The 20626-nt window shown below is 44.1% G+C and overlaps 1 long non-coding RNA gene across 1 annotated transcript; it reads left to right on the top strand.

Annotated features, from left to right (window-relative positions):
• The first annotated feature begins 3910 nt into the window (after window positions 1–3910).
• On the top strand, window positions 3911–19399 carry LOC121076184. Its single transcript, XR_005823383.1, has 3 exons — window positions 3911–3957; window positions 11104–12247; window positions 13023–19399. It is a non-coding gene; the product is annotated as an uncharacterized LOC121076184 (long non-coding RNA).
• Window positions 19400–20626: the final 1227 nt, after the last annotated feature.

Here is a 20626-nt window from a genome sequence, read left to right as displayed (position 1 = left end):
GTGCCCAGCCCTGAGGGTGGCTGTTAGTCCATGAGTTCCTGCTCTGCAAGAGGCTGAGGGTTACATATGGAAGTTAAGTCTGGGAACTGGAAATCAGTTATGAAAAGATGTTCCAGTAGCAACCCCCTCTCCCTGGGTGCTTTGTAAAAATTCCTTCGTGTCGAAGCTGGTGAAAACTTTGGGGTGCCTCCGTGCCATCTCCTGTGGCAGCCACCATGCGCCACAAAGTCGAGTCGTGTCTTCTGCTTGCCCCATGCCTTTCCCCCAAGGAACAAAGTAATTTGTGTGCACATATTACTGCTCTGGGTATCTTCTCTCCCCAGAAACCTGCCCTGCACTGGGGTGGCATGGATGTGCCAGATGAAACACTGCAGGGAGTGTTTTGCTGTCTCACTGCCGCAGAGCCCCCATCGCCATGTTTTAGCACATGGCACTTGAAAACAAAGTTATCAGAATAAACCTTTTAGCTATAAATTGCAGGTATTAAAGATCCATGTGATAATTGTCTTATCTGGCTCCAAATGTGCTTATGATGCTGAGAGAGAGCAAATTGGATTACGCTTGAAACAGGCTCTTCCATTTTCATAAATTACCTGGAAAAGCAGTGAGGGCTCAGAAATGCAGACGCCTTGTTTTTGACAGATTGTGATTTTGTTGAAGGATCTCACGGAAGGGAACAAGCAAACAAACAAGCTGAGAAAGGTCTTTCTGGGAGGAAAGGATGGAGAGTTAAAAAAAACATGAACCAGCCCTGCAATACTAAGTGGAATACTAAGTGACATGTGCACCCAAACCCAGACCTGGATAAATTTGGGGGTATGGTTATCAGAGAAGAACCAATCTGTGTCCCCCAGCTCATCTCTGCCAGGTTCTGCAGGGTCAGATTGTCCATGCTGAAATTCATGTTTTATCCTCACTGTGCCCTCCGCAAAGGGTGAGCCCACACGTGCCTCTGGGTACAGCATCACAGAGACCCAAATTTCTGAAATACTGGCATTCATAAGGACCACACCGGTTTTCAGCTGCCTGGGACCAGCAGGGGCTATGGCTTTCGCTCCCCATCCTCTGAAAGCCACTAGAAGCCAAATCCTTGGTGGCATAAAGGAGTTGTGCAAAGCATACCTTATTTTATATGCTTAATTCTTGCTGGTTAGAGACAAATGGGAACAAAAGTGACAGAAGATATGAATGGTGTTTTAATCTAGGGAAGCTCTTCCAAAATACAGCAAAGAATACAAAATAGCTGTAATAAATATGAAAACTTTCTGGGCTCTGGTGTACATTAAATCTTGAGTGGTTGGTTAGTGATATTTACCATACTCCTGACACAGATGATCTTTTCATTTCCCCATCTTTCTTTCACTCTCACCCCTCTTTTTGGAGGAGAAAGGCTAAAATATTTATTTCAAAGCAGGTTGCTGAATTCATAAAATATGTTTTAAGATATTTCTCCACTCTTGTCAGCTCTTTGTAAAAACTCCTTGGTAAGCTCTTTGGAGATCCTAAGTGGATTTTCCTCCTGTTGGTTTGCTCAAAATGTTTATTGTTGAAAATTACTGGCATTAAAAAGAAAAAAAATAATAAAAGCAAACCAAAAGCTTTTAGAAAGGAAAACTGAGAAAGGAAACTTAGACAAAGCTAGGAAGGGTTTAGCATTAAGGAATATACAGAAAAATGCAATGAGGCTCCAGACTGGGTCTCCAGCTGGAAAAGCAGCTCTGGGGAGCCACAGATGGGTCTGTCCTGGAGCCAGATGTTACGAGCCAAGGTCAAGAGAAGCCTTTTGCAGTGGTCTTGGGAAACTTATGACCAAGGCTGCACATTTCCAAGGAACAGTTATTGCAGCAAAATATTCTTTCTTGTGCCATATTTACAGACATCCCTGGAGAGCCTCACCAGGTCGGGCTGGTCTCCTGGTGTCAAGCCTGCAGCAGCCAGAACGGGTGGGACGAGGGGGGACTGGGCTGATGCCTCTTCTGCTCACGCTCTGACTGTGAGAAGGGGAGCCAGGCTAATATGCAGTACTGAAATTTTACTGTCTTCAAGGCTGATCCTCCTAAAGCCAACTGCCTTCATTTTAGGGCAGTAAATTGCTGACAGCACAGAATAAAGAGACTGAACTTTCTTTATTAGCCTGAATTTTCTTTATGGGTTTGTCAAAGAACTTTTTTTTTTTTTTTTTCCATTCAGTTCTGGCTCTCTCTTCATGCTCTCTCCCTATTTTCTGTTCTTTTTAATTTGCCTGTGAACACAAATGAAGACTCTAAAAAATTGCATGTGGCTTGTTTCTCCTTATCACCTGCATACTTACTCTAGATGAGATCGTTGGCACGTGGTAGCAGCGTAACTGCCTTTGAACAGCTGAGCAAATACATGAGTTATTGCGCGTTGCTAGCAGTTGGGAGGAAAGAGAACAGCAGAGCCTCATACCTTTGGCATAACTCTGCATTTATTAAGAATGCATTTATTAAGAATGTATATGAAAAAGGCACATTTCCCAGAGGAAGAAACCAAAGTAAGAAGGGTCTATTCCTACGCATAGCAACCAAACTGCCCCAGCAGTGGTCTCTGAAAGCTTCTTTCCAGGCTGTCTGGCAACTCTGCTTGGGCGTCATCTCTGTAATATATCTACTATTCCTCGTTTTCTCTTTCCCACACACATCTAAATCATCCCTCCCTCATCATATTCAATAGAATCTTAGGGAAAACTCCTTTTACCATATCATTCAGGTTCATGGGTGTCTTGGCATGTGTCCTTCTCGGAGCAGCTATTTCTGCCTGCATTTTGGGGAGGGCTCCGCAGTGACCAGTGGCTTCCAATCCAATCCAATCCAATCCAATCCAATCCAATCCAATCCAATCCAATCCAATCAAGAACAAAACCAAAGGGAAGAGGCCAAAGAGCTGACATGAGCTGCTAAAGGAGAAATACCAGCAAGGAGAGGGTGCACTGGTTAAATCCTTGCACGTTTGCCTCATTCATTCCCCCTAAGGCAACATCTTTATTGTGGTCTTTGCTCCTACACAAGCCCACACATCATTATAGTTGTTTACATACCATCACTAGCAATAATAATAATAGCTAAGTAATAATTCTTCATTTGAATGTGATGAACGGCTGCATCTCTCAGTAAAAATAAATACATGGGGAAAGGGAAAATACATCATTGTTACTAGCAAATGAGGCATAGTGCAAGAAATTAAAATATCTGGCTCGTGGAAAAGCAGGGAAAAACAACTTTGCAAGGAAGTCTTAAACCAACAGGCATAAGGATCATTTATCGAACGTAAGAGAAATTAATAGGGAAAAGGGATAATTAAGAGAGATATAAATGTTTGCTGAAGTTCTGTATAACTGAATACCAGCAGGCATAAAATTAGAGCTCAGATAAGAACATAGATTAGAACTGTATACTTCGGCTGACACAATCAATTTGTACAGTTTATAATTTTTTTTTTAATTTTATTTCTACATTTTTAAAGGATAAAACACATCCAGGCAAGACAGACCCCATAAGCTCCCCGACACTTAAATGCCTGGCTCAGTAATGGAGCAGATGAAGTTAAATTTCCCCTTTCCACACAGCGAGACACCCTGCAGCAGTCATCCACCCCAAGCACTTCTCCTTCTTCAGGCATTTTCTCTACTGTTCATATAGCAAAGGTAGAAAAGGCAGGAAAGGGACTGGGACACTAGCAGCACTCTACCTGCCAGCCAGGCTTCCCCATCCTACCCAAGAGCATCCTTGGGCAGCCCTGCTAAGCAGGCAAAGCCTGGGATTTCGGGGGTTAGTGCTGCCAAAGTTCAAAGGCAGTTCAGGTGAATGCTGCCAGGTGAGAGCTGTTACAGCAAAGCCCAGCCTGCTTGAGCTGAAGGCTTTAAAAGGGAAGGAAAGGCAGGTGAGCAGGCCATTTGCCTGCAGAGGTGATGTGGGGTGGTGAGACATGAGGCTCAAGGTGGGTCACGCTATGCAATGCTGCTCTTACACCTTTCAACACTTTGCTTCTGTGTTTCCAGGCTTGTCACGTCCATGCAGCGGGTGCTATGGCCAAACTGGCAGCTTTCTGCTCTGGGCAAAGACACCTCTGCTAGACCCTGCCATAAGGATGGCAGCTGTTGCTCTCATCTCTCAGGGCTTTGCTGGCCTCCTTCTTTTCCTCCTGCAGCAGCAGTTGTACTGTACTGGGGCAGGGGATGGGTGCTGGGCAGGGGAGGATTGAAACTTTTGGGCTCTTCCTTGCTCTAGGCACCTAGGAAACCAAATCATTCTTCCTGGTGGGATGAGGCTCTTGTTTTCAGTCCTCAAAGGTTTGGATTTTACTTGGTGATGTGTCAGGATTTAGCTTGCTCTCTGAAGCTGGAGCTATTGGATTCATGACTTTGATGGAGCTTTCTGTACCAGCGAGGGGGGAAAGCAAATAGATTGGAAATATTAATTTAATAGCACTCTAAAGCAGCTTGTCCACAACCTGCTGCACATCCAGAATATGTAGCAGTGAGGAGGCATAATGTTTCAACACTTCTTAAAAAAAAAAAAAAAACAAAAACTTTCAAGCTCATGCTGGAAAAGTTATCATGCTTGTACTCTCTAGTATAAATACGTCAATGTTAAAATCATGCTCGTTATGCTTCTAAGCACTTTCCTGTAAGGAGGATGCAGGATCACTCCACCAGTCTTGAATAACTGTGCTTGAGTGTGGCACAAAGCAGGGACCTAAGACCTGTCTCATCAAAGGCAGCCTGTATTTCTGTTTCATGCTTTTCTTCTTCTCCTGACCTGCTTACAGATGGCTGTTTAGCCCCTGGTCTCTGTCAACATGCTCAGCCACAAAGCCTTCAAAGGTGGCCAAAAGTACTTCTTGCCTTTTGCTCTAAGTCCTTTCACTACTCTGCTAGAGATGAGCTACACTGTTTAAAAATAAAAGATCAGGAATGAGTCAGAGGCACGAATGCAAGTGATAACAATTAGAAGCTGCTGCTCAGCTTTGATTGTTTGGCATTTGGGCAGCTGCTCCAAGCCCTGCTGGCTGCAGTGTGGGGCTAGGCTGGTGGCAAGGCAGGGTATGCTGTTCTTGTTCATTCACAGCAAAATTGGAAACTAATTTCAGGGGCTACTGAGGTGAATTTTACATAAACCTTCCAACAAGCTCAACTGTACAGACCTACATGTTTATGCAAGAAAGCTGGAGAGTTTGGTACTTCTCAGGAGCTTGTATCACTAATTGCTGTATTATTGCTGTTACCACCTGTGTGCGTGTATACATGCTGGAAAAAAGATCAGATTTCTGTGCTATGGCTGTGTAAAGGAACCAATATCTATATTTAATGAAGCTATGTAAATACGCTTATTACTCTTTTTCTGAAGTAAGGTGCTTTAGCTTCTCTTTAATATAAGAGGGTGAGAAGTCATCCGGTATGCCCGTAATTAATCATGTGCCCAGAGTACATTATTTCATTTTTGCAGGGATCCAGACTCTGCATGTTCATTAAAACTTAGTTCACCCTTTACTTTTATTTCCTAATGACTAATATTGCCACTGGCATAGAGAACTGGGGAAAGGTCTCTTTACCCCTGTAGTAATGGAAAGGCTGGGATCAGGTTGCTGTCATCCTGCTCCTGTGACATCCTGTGTTAGGATATGCTGATTTCTGACCACAGGCTTATTACTAGAAAAATACAGGAGAAAGTGACCACTGTGGTTTCTTAAAGTGTAGGCACTGAAGCAGAAAAATGAAGCCTTTTTAGTTTAACAATGAGAGAAAATATAGGTTACAAGGAGGTAAATATCTGCAGTAAAAACCGAGCATAAAGTTCAGCAGTTTTGTTTAAATATATATATCATAGACTGACTTTCCTCTTTTTAGGGACTAGAAGAGACTTGTGTTATGGGGAAATTTGCTACAAGAGTTACAGAAGACAATGGGACATGCTTCCAGGTGGGAAAGCAGCATGTTGGCTCAGTCTCTCACACACTGAGATACCAGCTGTCCCATATAATGTGGGATTTCCTGCAGTACATTCACAAATTCTATGCCCCTCATTAAGATGGCATTACCTGGACAGTTACTTCAGCAGGGATGTTCAGAAGCAGTCCATCTGGTACACGTAGCCAGCAATAGGCACTGTTATTCTCTAAAAGCCTCACTGATTGCAGTGTGTATGGGGCTCCCCATTGTCCTGTGCCCCCTATCTGGGGTCTCTGCCCTCCTTCCAGGCTCTCGTGTCCCCTGGTCCCTCAGTCAGTGGAGACAAAGGTCCACTGGTGGTTATCAGAGCTGGGGAGGGCAGATGTCGCGCTCATCAGTGGTCTGATCCCCATTGTAAATGCTTTAAACCTTGCAGCCTTGTTCTGACTGAAGTCAGAAAAAAGAAAATGCAGAAATCCATCATTTCTACTGCATCTTTCTTCAATCGTTACATCTCCAAAATGTCTCGTCATTTCGCTCCCTTCCTCTCCAGTTTCACAAGGCAAAAGTTGCACCGAAATTAATGAAGACACGGAGATTCAGCATTATGAAATAAGAAAGCTGGGCCATATTAATTTTCTCCAAGGGCTTTATAACCTCAAATTCAAATGTTACTTATTAGCAAAGGTCACAAGAGAGAGAACCTAGGAGTGAAAGGGGTTGCAATTAGGAGCATGTAACTGGAATAATTCTTCAATTTCCGTGCATGATGAAATGAATCTGTCCTGGCAGAGCTAGTGTGAGTAGAGGATGTATTGTGGTATGTGTTGTGAAGTGTTTGTATTGTCTAGGAATAAAGAAAAAGCTGTGTGTAGCAGCATGTTTGGCAATGCTTCCATGCTTGATCTATTCCCTAAAAATGGTTGGGTGTGGTTGTGCTGAGCTCCAGATGGTGGATTCACATTAGGTTCGAAGCACAATGAGGTTAATTTTTTAAACAAGTTTTAAAACAACTCAGAGCTAAGCTATATTCTATATCTGAGGGTCTTGTAGGAATCTAAAGTGAAAAGGAAATGCATAGAAACTTCTGTAAAGCTGCACAGGATGGAGAGCAGTAATTCAGCTTAGAAATGCAGCCCATGTCCCTTGGTTTGGATCCTGTTGGAATAGCACACGAGAGAAGCATTCCGGAATGGGCAGAAAAAATGTCCTCAACTTCAGGAATGGTGTAAAATTGGCTCCCCCTCAGGGATGGGCGAGATCCTGAGATATTCCCATGCTCCCCAATCTTCTACAGGATTGGAACAATCATTTTTGGGGTTTCTTCTTGTTCTAGGAGAATTGCACGGGACTGTTCTTGTTTTTTCTTTGAATTTGAACTTTTTAACGTATCTTCTGAAATATGAACACTTTCTGTTCACAGAGTCCAGGCTGTGCCTGCTTTTATCACTTCTGAGAGCTCATTTGTACTCTTGTAAGGCATTGTATCCCATTCCTTTCAGTTGAAAGATTATCTCCGGGAACAGCGTACTCTTTGTCAGTGGGTCCTAAGGCAGAGGATCAGTCATGAGCAAGAAACTGTAATAAACGGGGCACTTCCCTCACTGACCTGCTCTGTCCTCTTGATGTAGCACTCTCACGGGTTTGCGAAGGTGCTCAGAGATTAATGTAGACAGAAGGAGAGGCAGTGCAGGGCCTCTGGCTTAACCATTCATTTTGATGTAAAGAGTATGTAGCAACAGTAGTTAGGGTGACAACCTGGGATTTAGGAAAGCTGTGCTCAATTCCCTGCTTTGCCATGTGTGATGTTGCACCTCTGTGCAGTGGCTCCATATCTATATAATGGGACAACTGTATTTTCCCAATTCATGGGGCTCTTGGGAGAATAAATGCCTTTAAAACTGTAAAGTGTTCAGTTAGCCTGACTATGAGATCATATAAATGTATTACACAGATATGGCAGAATCCCATGAAGGTGGATTTTAACATCTATCTTCTTGAGCTTAATTCTGTAAGAAGAGACCATTCTGCACCTGTATTTCAGTCTATTAATCATATTGCTGATCATCCATCACTCAGGATGTTCCCTGGCCGTGAAAACCAAAACTGCTTTGTCACAAAGTGCATATTAGAATAAAGATTTCTTCCATTTGATAGAACGCTGGGATCTGACATTTTCTTAAGTGCCTTGTATTTTCTTCTAAACTAACAGTAGTTAATAAAATACAGTGATTTTTACAAGGTGTCCCGTAACTCAGAAATAGCTTGGAGGTTTGAACTTTGATCATCTTTCTAGGTGTCTTGCCTGGGCTCTACAGATAGGCCAATTGCAATGATTAAGGAGTTCTGTTAGCATCAGCACTATTCAGAGTTTTGGCTGCTTTATCTCTGTCTTGCATTTAGTCCCAGCTGAAATCAAGAAGTAGAAAGGCAAATTGAGTGAGAGTGATTATTAATTAAAAAAAAGTTTAAAAGTTATCCAAACTTTTTCAGTCTTAAAAATAAATTAAAAAAAAATCAGGTATGATGTCTTAAGCTCCTCGTACAAGTTGATATCTATTCCTCCTTTATATGAGTCCATTCAAGCATACCACACAGTTGATATGGGCCCCATGTAGCTTTATCTGAATCAGTTCTCCCAAAGTCTTAAACTATATAATTAAGCTCATTTTAGTGACTGGAAAACTGCCACTAAATTTGAAATCTGTCATGGTAATTTCAAGGCTAAAGGAATTAAATTTAACACGAGATATTATTCCTAATTATTACCCTCTCTTCAGCCTTTCTCTTCCTTAAGTTCTTTTAAAGTTTTGTCTGTTCTGTAGCCACCTGATCACCAGAATTTTAATTAATGCTAATCAGGATGTCTGAGCTGTGACTGCCCATAGATTACTCTTTGATTTAATAGTAGGTGTTCATCTCAAAGCCTCATTGTATTTGCTACTTGGGGTGACATAGCTGTCATGGCTTCCAGTTTTGATGCAGCTTTTCCTGAAATTGTTTGAATTGAGTGAACTGAATGTAATGTGTAATTTCAGAGTAGATTACCATTTTTCTGCATTGTGGCAGTCTTGCAACAGGGTAAATCCTTCCTGGAACCATTTGCTGTTGCCACTGATACCATGTTAGATGCAGACTCTGATTTTTATCCCTGAGAAGTATAGATGAACTGCTTATACTGGCCACATTTTTGTTGGTAATTTAGATTATTGACTGCAGAAAATATCTTCATTGATTCCCTGTAATTACTGGCATCATGTTTTTCAGTGGTATTTAATAAGCTCTTCTAGAGTTCTTAATAGGATGAGTATTACTACAAAAGATGAATTTACTTCCATGAAGGAGAGGGGGGCCTATCCTTCAAGGGGCGAATATCCACTGAAGGACAGCGGTTGCACAACACAGCTCTGTAAATGAAGAGGTAAAGAAAAGTTTGGCTTGGAGAGGTTGTTCAACAATTTATTCCCATTTATGAAATTCTTTAGTTTTCCTGTGGCCAATGCTTGACTTCAGAAGCATTGATTTCTCTTTATTTTCCTCTTCATTTTCAGTAAATGATGTCATTTACAGAACATGACGATAGCTGGACTGGGTCAGACAGCTGACTGCCTCTGGAAACAGCCAAAAGCAGACTCCTGAGGCACAGGGCAAAGATATCATGGCAAATTGTGGGAATTTGCCAATGTGTTCTCCCAGTTCTTGGTAGCCAGAAGGCCTGGGACTGTCTGAGCTTTCCCAGGCACAGAAGTGGTGTGAACTTGTAGGCTGGTGGAGTTGATTCATAATGATTTTTGAAGGCGGTATTGGAAATTTTTTTTGTCAAAAGAGGGTTATGCTGGCACAAATCTGTGCAGCAGGACATGATGGATGGGCCCCTATGTCACATCAGGGGGTAATGTTCCTGGAGGCTGCAGTCAGGTACTGTGACTGCTCTTTGTAGTGATACTCAGGCAAGCACAAAACATATTGCTGGTGCAGTAGATCTGAATTTGAACAAGAAAGCAATTATGGTGCCAGATTTCCATTAACAGGTAGAAAAAAGAAAGCCCAAGGTTTCTTCTGCATCTCAACTTGCAACCTGATGTTCAGATAAGATGCAAACACAATATTCAGTGACTGTGAAGCACTGGAAATAAGGCAGTTGTGTTTTTTCTCAGGTATGGGCTTACATACTTTCATCTAGGCACTTCCTTTTGAATAGCGTGGCCTTCTGTGACACTATGGAGCATCTTTTATGTGCAGACTTAATTGAAACAGTCTTATTTATAGCAGTGAATATTCATTCTTGTTAAAGGTGGTTCTGAGGGAGGCTAATAAATGCTCTCCTTTTCCTTTGCATCAGCTAATGATCTGGAAAACAAATATACTGCCATTCCCTGGGAAACCTATCTTGCAATGTTGGATTATACTGGATGAGAGTTGTATTTTACCTTCCATTTATTTATTATTCACCTCTCTCCAGTGCATAAAGCTCCTATGGTGACGCATCAGGGAGACCTGGTGGGCAGCCCGTGTCCCAGAGCTGGAAACGTTAGTCTGAGACAGGAGATGAGAGACGATAGATGGAGCCAGAGAGACGAAGAAGTACAAGGAGATAATTAGACCAAATCCATCAGTGCAACTGGCCATGGTGTCTAGGTATGTTAACATAGTGGCAGAAGAGTGTAAGGAGGGTCTCCTGAGGTGTACGTGACAGTGCTGAAATATTACCTTTGATACTCTACAACTAAGGAACATCATTTTAAACAATCTAATTGTAGGAGGAGTAATTTTTAAACACGTTAGTGGTTCTGTGCTCAACTTAGCTCTCTGCTAGCTATCCATGGTTTATCAGCCTGAAGCCTGGCTTACATCTAGCATGTTTCTTCATGATAGAAGCAAATGTTGGCCTTCCAAGAAGTTTTATTGAAGGGAGACATCAGCCCTTCGTGCAGCTATAGCACAACATGGAGCTGCCAGTTTTTGTGGGCAGAGGTATCGCAGTGTTGCTGCGTGAACTGTCCAAAACTGTATGCTGACTGTCACTGGTCATGTAACTTTTTTCCCCCTGCAGTGATGTTTTGTCACTTAAACAACCAGGACACATGGTGGCATCCTTGAATTTGGTTATTTTGCATAGCTGAATGCAAGGCTATACTGCAGTGAGATCTGGGGAATATGAGCCTGTCCTGAGCGCTTATTCTGTCTTTTCACAGCCAAGGTTTAACCAATGATGCTGTCAGTGGCAGTTGGTGAACGCAGTTTATGGGCCAGCACTCCCATGAACTGCCTGAAGCTGGAAAAGGTCTGCATGGGGTGACCACTGCACAGGGGCACTGGCTCCTGCTGGGGAAACTGTAGGTAAAATGAATGACAAAGGGTGAAAAGTGTTCCTGGTCATCACTCCCCTTTAATGACTCCTGGCAAGTGATCCTAGGCTGCCTCTGACTCATACTGAATCCAGTCCATTCTCAACTAAAGTCTTTTAGTGATGAACATTATTAAATCAGGAAAACTGGGATGAAATGAGATCTGGATCATAAAGCTGGGAAATGGCTGGCAATTTCTAAGCTCTTTTGGGGTCCCCAATTCTGCATGTTCTCCCATGAATCCAAGAAGGGCTGGACTTTAACTTGATGATGCCAACTCTGTCCTGCAGCAAGAGCCAGAGTGCTGCTGCATGTATTGATTCACCTAAGCAATTTCTGACTTTTGGAAATTACATTAAGCTCTGAGAGCAGCAACTTTGGCAAGCCATGAACAGATCAACAATGGGATGAAAAGCCTCTGAACTGCAAAAACAACCTCACTTGCACCTTCTCCAATTCTTCTGTTTTTGCAGAAGTGCCTCCTTCTGTGGGCTTTTGCAATTACCTCTCATTAGCCATTGACAATAAAGGAAGAGAAGGCATAAATTAGAAGCATGAATCATGCCCCAATTTAGCCTGTCTCTTCTGCTAATAAAAAGCATATGCTTCTCAGATACTCCTCTGCATTAAAGCTGGGAAGGGAGGCAGCAGGATGAACGAGGCAAAGCTGAACCATGCAGGCTTTTGCAATGAAATTGAAACAATTTTCCTTTAAATAAAAGAATTCTCAATTAGAATTTTATTCTGTCTCTGTTTTGTATCAGGTATGTGCCCAAACTAGTCCTCCATTCCCAAACATGTGCGAGGAAAACTTGGTTTCTGGTGAAGTATCTATGTGTCTCAGTTAACTGTGTGGCTCTGCAGATTGTGATTAAGCAAATTTTATATAATCTGCATTTTACAGATGAGGGAATAGGAATGCCCTCAATATGGTTCATGGGAAGATCTGTATGAGATTATTGCAGCAGCAGGAAACTCACCTGTAAAACCTGTGAGTTCCTTCTGACCCTAAACTCCTGAGTTTGCAGGTTTGACAAGGGCATTAATATTTTTTGAGGGTTTCAAGCAGTGTAAAGATAGAATAAGCAGGCAGAACAAATGGGCTCTTATATATCCAATAAGAATCTAGAAATCAAAACAACATCAGCTCCATTAATTCCTTTTCTTGAAACAACAGAGGTAATAGGGATTAAGATTAGGCTGTAATGCTCAGCTGATGATAGAAAGACAGCACTTGTGAAAATGCACAGTTGTTTCAAGGAGATCACATTTAAAGAAAAAGTGATGGTATCTTAAGTGGAAATAAAGCAAGGATGTGGGCACAAGAAAATCCAAATTATTTCCTCTGGAAGAGAGATCAAACCCCACTTTTATTTGATTGCAGTCTTTCCTGTAAACTTTCTGTAATGCTTTAATATATTTATAGTGATTTTTTTTCTGTATAAGATCCTTACAAGTAGTGCTTGGTTGAGTTATGACAGTGCTTTCAGTTTACAGAAAGTTGCAAAATTCAAACAGGTCAAACCTACATCACAGAAAGAAGCAGGGATTAGTGAAAACAAATGTGTACTAACAGAACACAGGTTAAATATTGATGATTCCCAAATTTCCACATGGTAGTGAAACAACCTTTGGTACTTGGATGGAATAACAACAAGGCTACTTACTTGGAAAGAAATTTGAAAAACTCAGTGAAGATCTGTTGCAAAAAAAAGACTTAAAACTTCATCAGCTAGCTGTTGTACTATTATGTTATTGCTTTTCAGGAGAGAAACAAAAGCAAGGCAGTACATAGTGTGCTTGCTAAACTGCTCTATTTCTCTTCTTATGCTGCTGCTAACATATCAGAAGAATCTCTCATTTGAGTATGTGCTAAAAATTTAGCCTCTGGAAAAATGTCATGGCACAATTCCTTGCTTTACAACACCCAGAAATCCCAAAGTGTGCCGAGAGATATGGGCAGTGGTGTGTGGTGAGCTGGCGGGGAGTACAGCAGGGAGGAAACGCAATGAATGTAGTAGATCTTTGTCCCCTGTCCTTCCAGTGAAGTTAACCAAAGCCCCAGCAATGCCCTGCCTGATGTGATTGCAACAAAGCAGCAGCATTTGCCCAGAATAAGCAATGAAACTTAAGCAAGAGTTCTGAGGTATAATTAGCAGCATTTTGAGAAAGTGTCCGTACCCTGCCCCAAAGGCCAAAGCAGTTCCTCTCTTCCAAGAGAAGCAAAAACCAGGCAAACCAAGAAAAGTTGCTTTCAGACAGTGTATTTTTGCACTCTATCTTCAATGCAGAAAATATACCGAAGCTAAAGTAACCCAAAAAGGACAGTTTCTGGATACCAAAAAGCAGGCCCTGTCCTGGTGTTCTCCAGCTATGCAAACGCCAGCCACACAGGCAGCTGCTGCTGAGAGGAAAGGAAGTGAAGTTGTGAAAGCTGGAGTCTTCTCCAGGGGCTTTTCTCATCCAAAGCCCCTTCACTTTGCTGGAAACCTTCCCTTTGACTTCATCTGCCTTTGGATCTGGCCTTCTGGTGTCCCAAAGGCTTCTGAGAGCCTTGGGAGGGAAATAGCAGCAGGGATGAGCCTTTCCTGCTGCACAGCTGGTGGAAGAGGAGCCCTGTGGTAACTGCAGGGTGATAACAAGCAGAACAATTCAGATTAAACATCCACAAATCCACATGGCTAACACAGCTCAGGCCAGCAGCACCAGATAATGAAAGTTATTATATGAAATGCAGCCCTTATTTTAGAAGTTAATACTCATCTTTATCTACTCTAAGTTCTTTCTGTGAAAACTGTGAATGCTCCATCCTTTCCACAGCCACTTCAGGCCTGCTGCACGGAGTGCATAATACGCTGATAGTTAAGGTTTTGTTCAATTTTATACTTGAAAGGCTGAGTCCTAGGCTCTAATCTGCTGAAGCCTGCCACTTTTGGGGGTGAGACCATGCAGTGAGCTCTGAGGTTAGAAACCAGCAAAAGCTCTTTGGATGCTTGGGAACTAAGTGCTGGCACTGATTGCACAGGCACATTTTTAGGAAGGGACTAAAGAAATTTCTGTTGAGTATTTTTGGTAGCACTGGTCGGTTCTGCCATGGGGCAGTCGTTCTCTTAAGAGCCCTGTGCTCCTTCCCTTTGTTCTGCTTTCATTTCTTGTCTGGGTCCTGGGAGCTTGGTGTTTTCTGCTTCCATCTGTGCCAGTTCTTAGAAATAAGCATCAGATCCCACGGTGTCTTTGGGACCCTGCATTACCGCATGAGGGCTCTTGCAGCCCTTCAGACCCTGCAGTCTCGTGGCTCGTCCTGCTGTGGAGAAGAAGCCATCCTTTTCAACCGAGAGGCAACAGTGTCAGCTGGGCCGTAAAACAAACCACGTGTTTCTCCCCATTCAGAAATTGTACAAGAATTCCCAGGCTAGCTTATTAACTGATAAATACTAATATCATCACCTGTCATGGGAAAAAAGGAGGAGGCTTTAAAACGATCTCCTGGGAAATACAAGAGCCTGCGCCACGTGAGTGGAGCCGGATGTGTGGATCCAGCAGGTTAATTTTATTTCCTTTGTTATGATAGTTAAAAAGCATAGTGAAATCCCTGCTAAATTCAACCATTTTTGGATCCTTCAGAGTAACAGATTTAAATCTTAAATTGTGCTGGAGCTTCTTTTGGAACAGGGATAGTTGTTTCTGGAAGTGCTACAGGAACTTGCCCCAGGCAGGTGCTCTCCCTTCCAGTCCTTAGTCACAGCCACAGAGCACTGCAGCTTGTTCTTGTAAAGTATGCAGGGACAAAATTTGCCTGGCTGGAGAACATCCATCCCACGGAAAAGGGAGTTTAATATTCACTGAGTGCTATTCATCAACTCTGAAGTCCCCACTTTTGGAGATTAATTGATTCATTCCTTCCGTTGCCCAGGACAAGTGCTGCGGACTCCTTGCGCTCTCTAGGCTGCACATCCCACTCAGCAGGCATTAGCATGCCAGCAGGGTTTATTTTTTTTACCTTCCCCCATTAGATAACCTTCAGCCAGCCGGGAAGAGGGCCTGGGAATGGGGGAGCAGGTAACAAGGCAGCCAGAAGCTTCCCATGGACTCTGGACGTGGCAGAGATGTGGACAATCCACTCGTGAAAAGATTTCCTTTCCTATCCCATTTCTAGTTACGTTCATGTGAGAGAAGGGCATAAACCCCAAATGTCCGCAAATAAGCAAGGATAAGTTTGCTATAAAATTAGTGAGGGTAAAAAAAATAAAATAAGAAAGCAATAATGACTTGGATACTGGCGTTGGGATCTACACACGTACTGAGAGAAGGATGTTTTGTCTGTGCGTACCCTGGGGGTATTCATCTGCTGAGAAACATTTTCTACTGCAAGCTGGAAATGGTTTGAAATGCCTGCAGGATCGCAGCCAGCTCCCCATCTTCTGCTCCTCCTCCTCGCTGTCCCTCTGGGCTGTCTGTCCAGAGGAGAAATGCAGAGGGATGGGAAGCTGCTCCTGCTGCCTCACCTGGCCATGTCCCCTAAGAGCTGGCTCCCTGGGACAGTCTCTGGGTGCACCAGTGGCATCTCCTGCTCTCTGCACCTGTTGGCAAGAAGTTCATATGGCTGTTAGCACTTCTGGAGGAAAACGTTAATATTTGCACGCTCTACCAGGCTGATCAAGCATCTAATGCTCAGCAGGTAGGAGAAGAAATGAGAGGAGACAGAAAAAATTGATTCAGAGACCTCAGAACAGTGAATCTTCCCATCAGTGACCACTGGACCAGAGTTTCTTTGTAGCTGGCCTGGCACAGAGACTTGAAACCAGCCAGCTGGGGATCATAACCATTGCATACAGCACCAGGGCGGCAGCTCTGCTTGCATTTTGGAGGGGTTGCACACAGAGACGCAGAAAACATAGCACCATAAGGCTCCTTAGCAACTTTTACAAACCAAGGACATTTAAAGCAGTCCGAGGTTTGCTTTGTTTTGTACCAGTGGCAGATTTGGCCTTTAGCCCGTGCCAGAATCAGGAAGAGTGGAAAAAAGTCTCTGGTTTGTCTTTGCCTTCCTGCAATACCTACACTGAACAGCTCTTTACTCCGTTAAATCCAATTTCCTCAGTACTATTTCTGGTATAAAAGTAAAGGGTCATTGAAGTTACAGTGATTGCAAAACCAGTGTAAAAGTGAGGAAAATTAAGCCTGTTCATCTCTTAGCCAGTGTGCAATTTTTAGCTGGAGCGAGCATATTGCCACAAACTTGTCAGCAAACAAAATGAACAGCGATCAGAAATACCTGGGGAGAATGTGCTTACTGGTGTGTGAAATGCCTCGGCCGTCACTCAAGCAATCCTTGCAGCTCCAAGGACAAACGAGCAGCGGCTGTGTGGTTGCATTTCAGGACACGAGCCCATGTTGAGCTGTTCCTTCAGCTGCCTTTCCATCTTGCTGATGGCATGTGTGAGTGGTCTGCAGCTCCCCAGGGGTGCTGGGGGGATTTTTTTCCCCCTTCGCCCAGCACAGCCTCAGGCCAAGTAAATCTCAAGCCACGGGGAACGCGACTGCAGTTGCTGTAAACCAAGGTTAGATGGTTCACGCTGTAATCAGAGCTGGCAACTTCCAGTGAGCTTTTCTACTACTTAAGGGCAGAATTGATTGTATGGTAGCAGAGCTGAGATCATGAAAGTGCAATTTCTCTTGCACAGATTCATCTGGGCTAGTTAGCTGACCTGCTCTGCTAGTTAGCTGACCTGCTCTGCAAACTCTAATTTTAAGAGAGTCAGATAGACACTTGAGCTTACAGCTAAACCTTGAAGGAATCTCTAGGATCCTCCTAAAACCCCTCAGCAGATTAAAAGTCCCACCACTCGTTGACTTCTGGATGCGCGATTCTGGCACTCAGAGATTTGCCTGTTCAGTTAGCAGATGTTGTCGTTGTTTGCAGTCTGCCTTCATCTGTCTCTACTTCTTTCTGCTCATCCATAATCAAGTTTTTGAGCTACAAATGAGCTACTCAACAACCCACAGCCTTATGTTCCTATCATAACCCATTAACTCTGGGCATGCATTGGAGGAAGTTTCTATTTCTAGAAGAGTGGGGAGAGGGTTAATAGAAGTTGCCCAGACACAAAAGTCTTGTGTTAAAGCTGGTATTAATCACATCACTCAAGGTGTTATTGGTAGCAATCAGCCATGGTCACAGGCAGCATATTGACCTGTCCGACTGTAAAACAATCCATAACATTTGATTATCCATTTCTTGAATTAACTATTAATTGTTCATTAGCCTGTTATAAAGTATTCATATATTCATCTTTCATGTAAGGCATGACTGCAATGCTAAAGTCTAGTATTTGACCTCTAGATTCAAACAACCCAAAAATAAGTAAGAAATCAGTTTTAGGAGCATTCATATCTCTGAAGGAGCTGCACATCAGCACCTAGTCCCAGCTTCTGTTGGATGGGGGGGATTCATCTTCCCTGATTTTCCCTGTGTCTTGCTGAGGTTGTTCATCTGTGTTCCCTCCCTCTCCTATTAAAGGAGAGACCGTGGCATTATCAGAGCAAAATAGATTGAACCCACGCATTTCAGATCCCAGGTTCAGGATGGGTTGAACCACTCTGACTCCGGAGATGGCTGACCTGGAGAAACCAAAGAGCTGAGGTGCAGTGAGACCACTGCCCACCACTCCCTGCTCTGATCCAGCAAAGTCCTCCAGGAAATGCTTCAACCAAAGGGCTGGAGGCTCTAATGAGCCATAGTGTTTATCTAGGGCAGGGAACATGTACCACATCATGCAACAGTGTCTTCTTAAGGGAATGGTGTTCTTTACAGGGCACCTAAGCTGGCTGAGGGCGTTCAGATGTCCACACAGGGCATGAGGAGCTTACACACCAGCATAGGACACTCATTTCTATCACATCAGGAGGTCAAAGGAACCTTGAAATTTCAGCAGGGCATTCAATTCATGGGCACATCCATTGAAAGGCCTTTTATCTTTGGCTGCACAACTTTCTCATTCTCTCTGGCTCTTAAGACTAATAACAGCAAAGCTAGCTGATGCTTATGAAAATATTTTGTCCGACTTCCAAGCTGGGCACTGCACTCTTTCTGATGTGTTTAGACTCCAGTCATCCTCCTTCATCATCTCCATGTCCTACATCATCAGGCAGCAATGTGTCACAAGATTACACACCACGAATTAAGCCTCACAACATAGTGTTCTGAGCCAGGAACATACGAGAAGTAAATTTTGGCAAATCACATGAGGAGCAGAGAAGAACAGCAGATGTTTCCAATAGGCAAATGTTCCCAGTTTGGCCTTGAGTCTGTACTCTGGACCAATCTCTGGCACAACGCAGGAGGATGTTATTTGAAGGGAACAATAGTGGCTTAGAAATCATTTTTGCTCATCTTTTGATCCCAGTGCTGTGCTGGTATCTGCAAATTCTGGGAGAGCTGACACAAATCCCTTCCAACCTCATCCAAAGACACCACAAATTTCTTTATTTTCTGTCCCTGACTCTCCATGGCAATCATCCAACACCTGCATTTGAGCCACTAGAGGCAAAGATCCAAAACATTCACCAGGGGAATGGAGTGGCGAGAAGGCAAAAGACAATCTGCCATGATATAAGGTGGGTAATTCCCTTTCAGTGTCTGAGCAAACACCCAGGCACCGTGGCAGCGAGCCTGACAGATGGCTAGAGCGGAGCGATGGGCTTGGAGTCACTGAGGCATGGCCACCTTCTATCTTCGAAAGGAAGACGTAGCCTGGATGGTAGTTGTCTGCTTCTTTGGGACCAAGCTGACGGGATGGATGCTCACCTGGGGTGTGCTAAAACCAGGCAGGCTCCCCACCAGTTCTTCTTTTGCATCCAAAAACGTCAGTCTGTGTGTCTGTCCTGCCTGCTTCTGGCCCACCAGCCCTTTAGGTGTTGGCACACGGAGCCAGGCGCTCGGGCCAAGGGCAGCTCAGGTGCCAAGTCCTCAGCTGCTGCTGCTCGGCACAGCCCCGCTGCGTGACTGCGGCTTGTCACGGGCGGCAGCAGATCTGATGTCCCCTCTGGGGATGCCTTTGCTCTCCTTGGATCCTGTCCTGTGAGGGGAAGCCACAGCTCCTGGTTTGGGGGTGAGAGAGCAGCTACCAGTGGTGGGGCCTTCAAGCAGGGACCCCTGGGGGGGGACACTTCCAGGGATGGGGAAGAGGGCTGAATTTCTCCCCATTGCTGGGTGCAGCCTGGGGCAGCCACCCAGGGACAGGCTCGTGGGAGGCTGGCGGCGCTGCCTCAGGGAGGGAAAATACTTTAAATGCTCTCTTTCATTTCTTTCCTCTTTTGTTTCATCAAGCTCTCTGTTCGGCAGCCTACCTCTAATGTCGCCTTTCAAGTGATTTCCCTTGCTGCTTTCACTACCACGAGTTTATCCCTCCTGGAGAGGTGAGCTGGGGATGTGTTGAATGCGAAAAGAGAAAGGCGAGGTAATCAAACACCTGCTCCCACTAAAACAAAGCCTTCCCTCTTCACACGCTATTGAGCACTGATGCGGAGAGGCGAAGGCGAGCACCAGCCCTCGCCCAGCGCAAGGTCCAGCCGTCAGAACGGGCAAATCAGAGTCGTAAAAGCACAAAAATCAGCTGTGCTTTGTGCCCAGGTTTCAGCCACTCTGCCCAGTCCGGGAATATTTTGCAGACATTTCAATCGAAAACTACTGGCGCTTTCATTGCTGCCTGTTTCTACTGCCAGGCATGGAAAGAACAAGTATGGAGTGGATAAATTAAAAAAAAAAAAAAAAAAAAACAAAAAAAAAACTTTTGTCATTCTCATTGGAAGGCAGAGCCCCAGAGCTCTCCACAGAGGGACTATTGTGCCTCCGTGCATCCCACCAACATTGGCCAGATCTGGCCGTGCTTGGCCCATTTCACTGCAGGCATTGTGCTGCCGCTCCAGCTGGCACCTCACGCGAAATCATGCCAAAAGACTGAAAGCTGGCCCAACAATCCACTCGTGATCACTTACAGGAGTGGGGAGATCGGTGTTTTACAGTACTGACAGGAAAAATAGGACAGGGCCAGGGTTAAAAACAAGCCCAAAAGCCAGAAGGATTTCTATATCCCAACTTTTGCACTTTTCCTGTCCAGTGACACTAAGAAAGCAGCTAAGGAGTGCCAGCTTATCTGAAATACTCTATCAGGTGTCCCAGGCCAGCCTGGTGAAGTGTCCTGGCAGTGCCCTCACGAATGCCGACCTGAGCATCCTCAGTCAGAGCACAGGTTGCAAGGAATTCCAGATGGCTTCTCCTTGCCCCTGGTGGTTGACTTGCAATAATTTCAGGGGGAGCTGTGCATGATGCCCATCAGCAGAACAATCCACGGAGGAGGGTCATTTTCCC

This window comes from Cygnus olor, chromosome 11 (genome assembly GCF_009769625.2).
Source record: "Cygnus olor isolate bCygOlo1 chromosome 11, bCygOlo1.pri.v2, whole genome shotgun sequence".
NCBI lineage: Eukaryota > Metazoa > Chordata > Aves > Anseriformes > Anatidae > Cygnus > Cygnus olor.
This window is presented reverse-complemented; position numbering and strand designations above follow the sequence as displayed.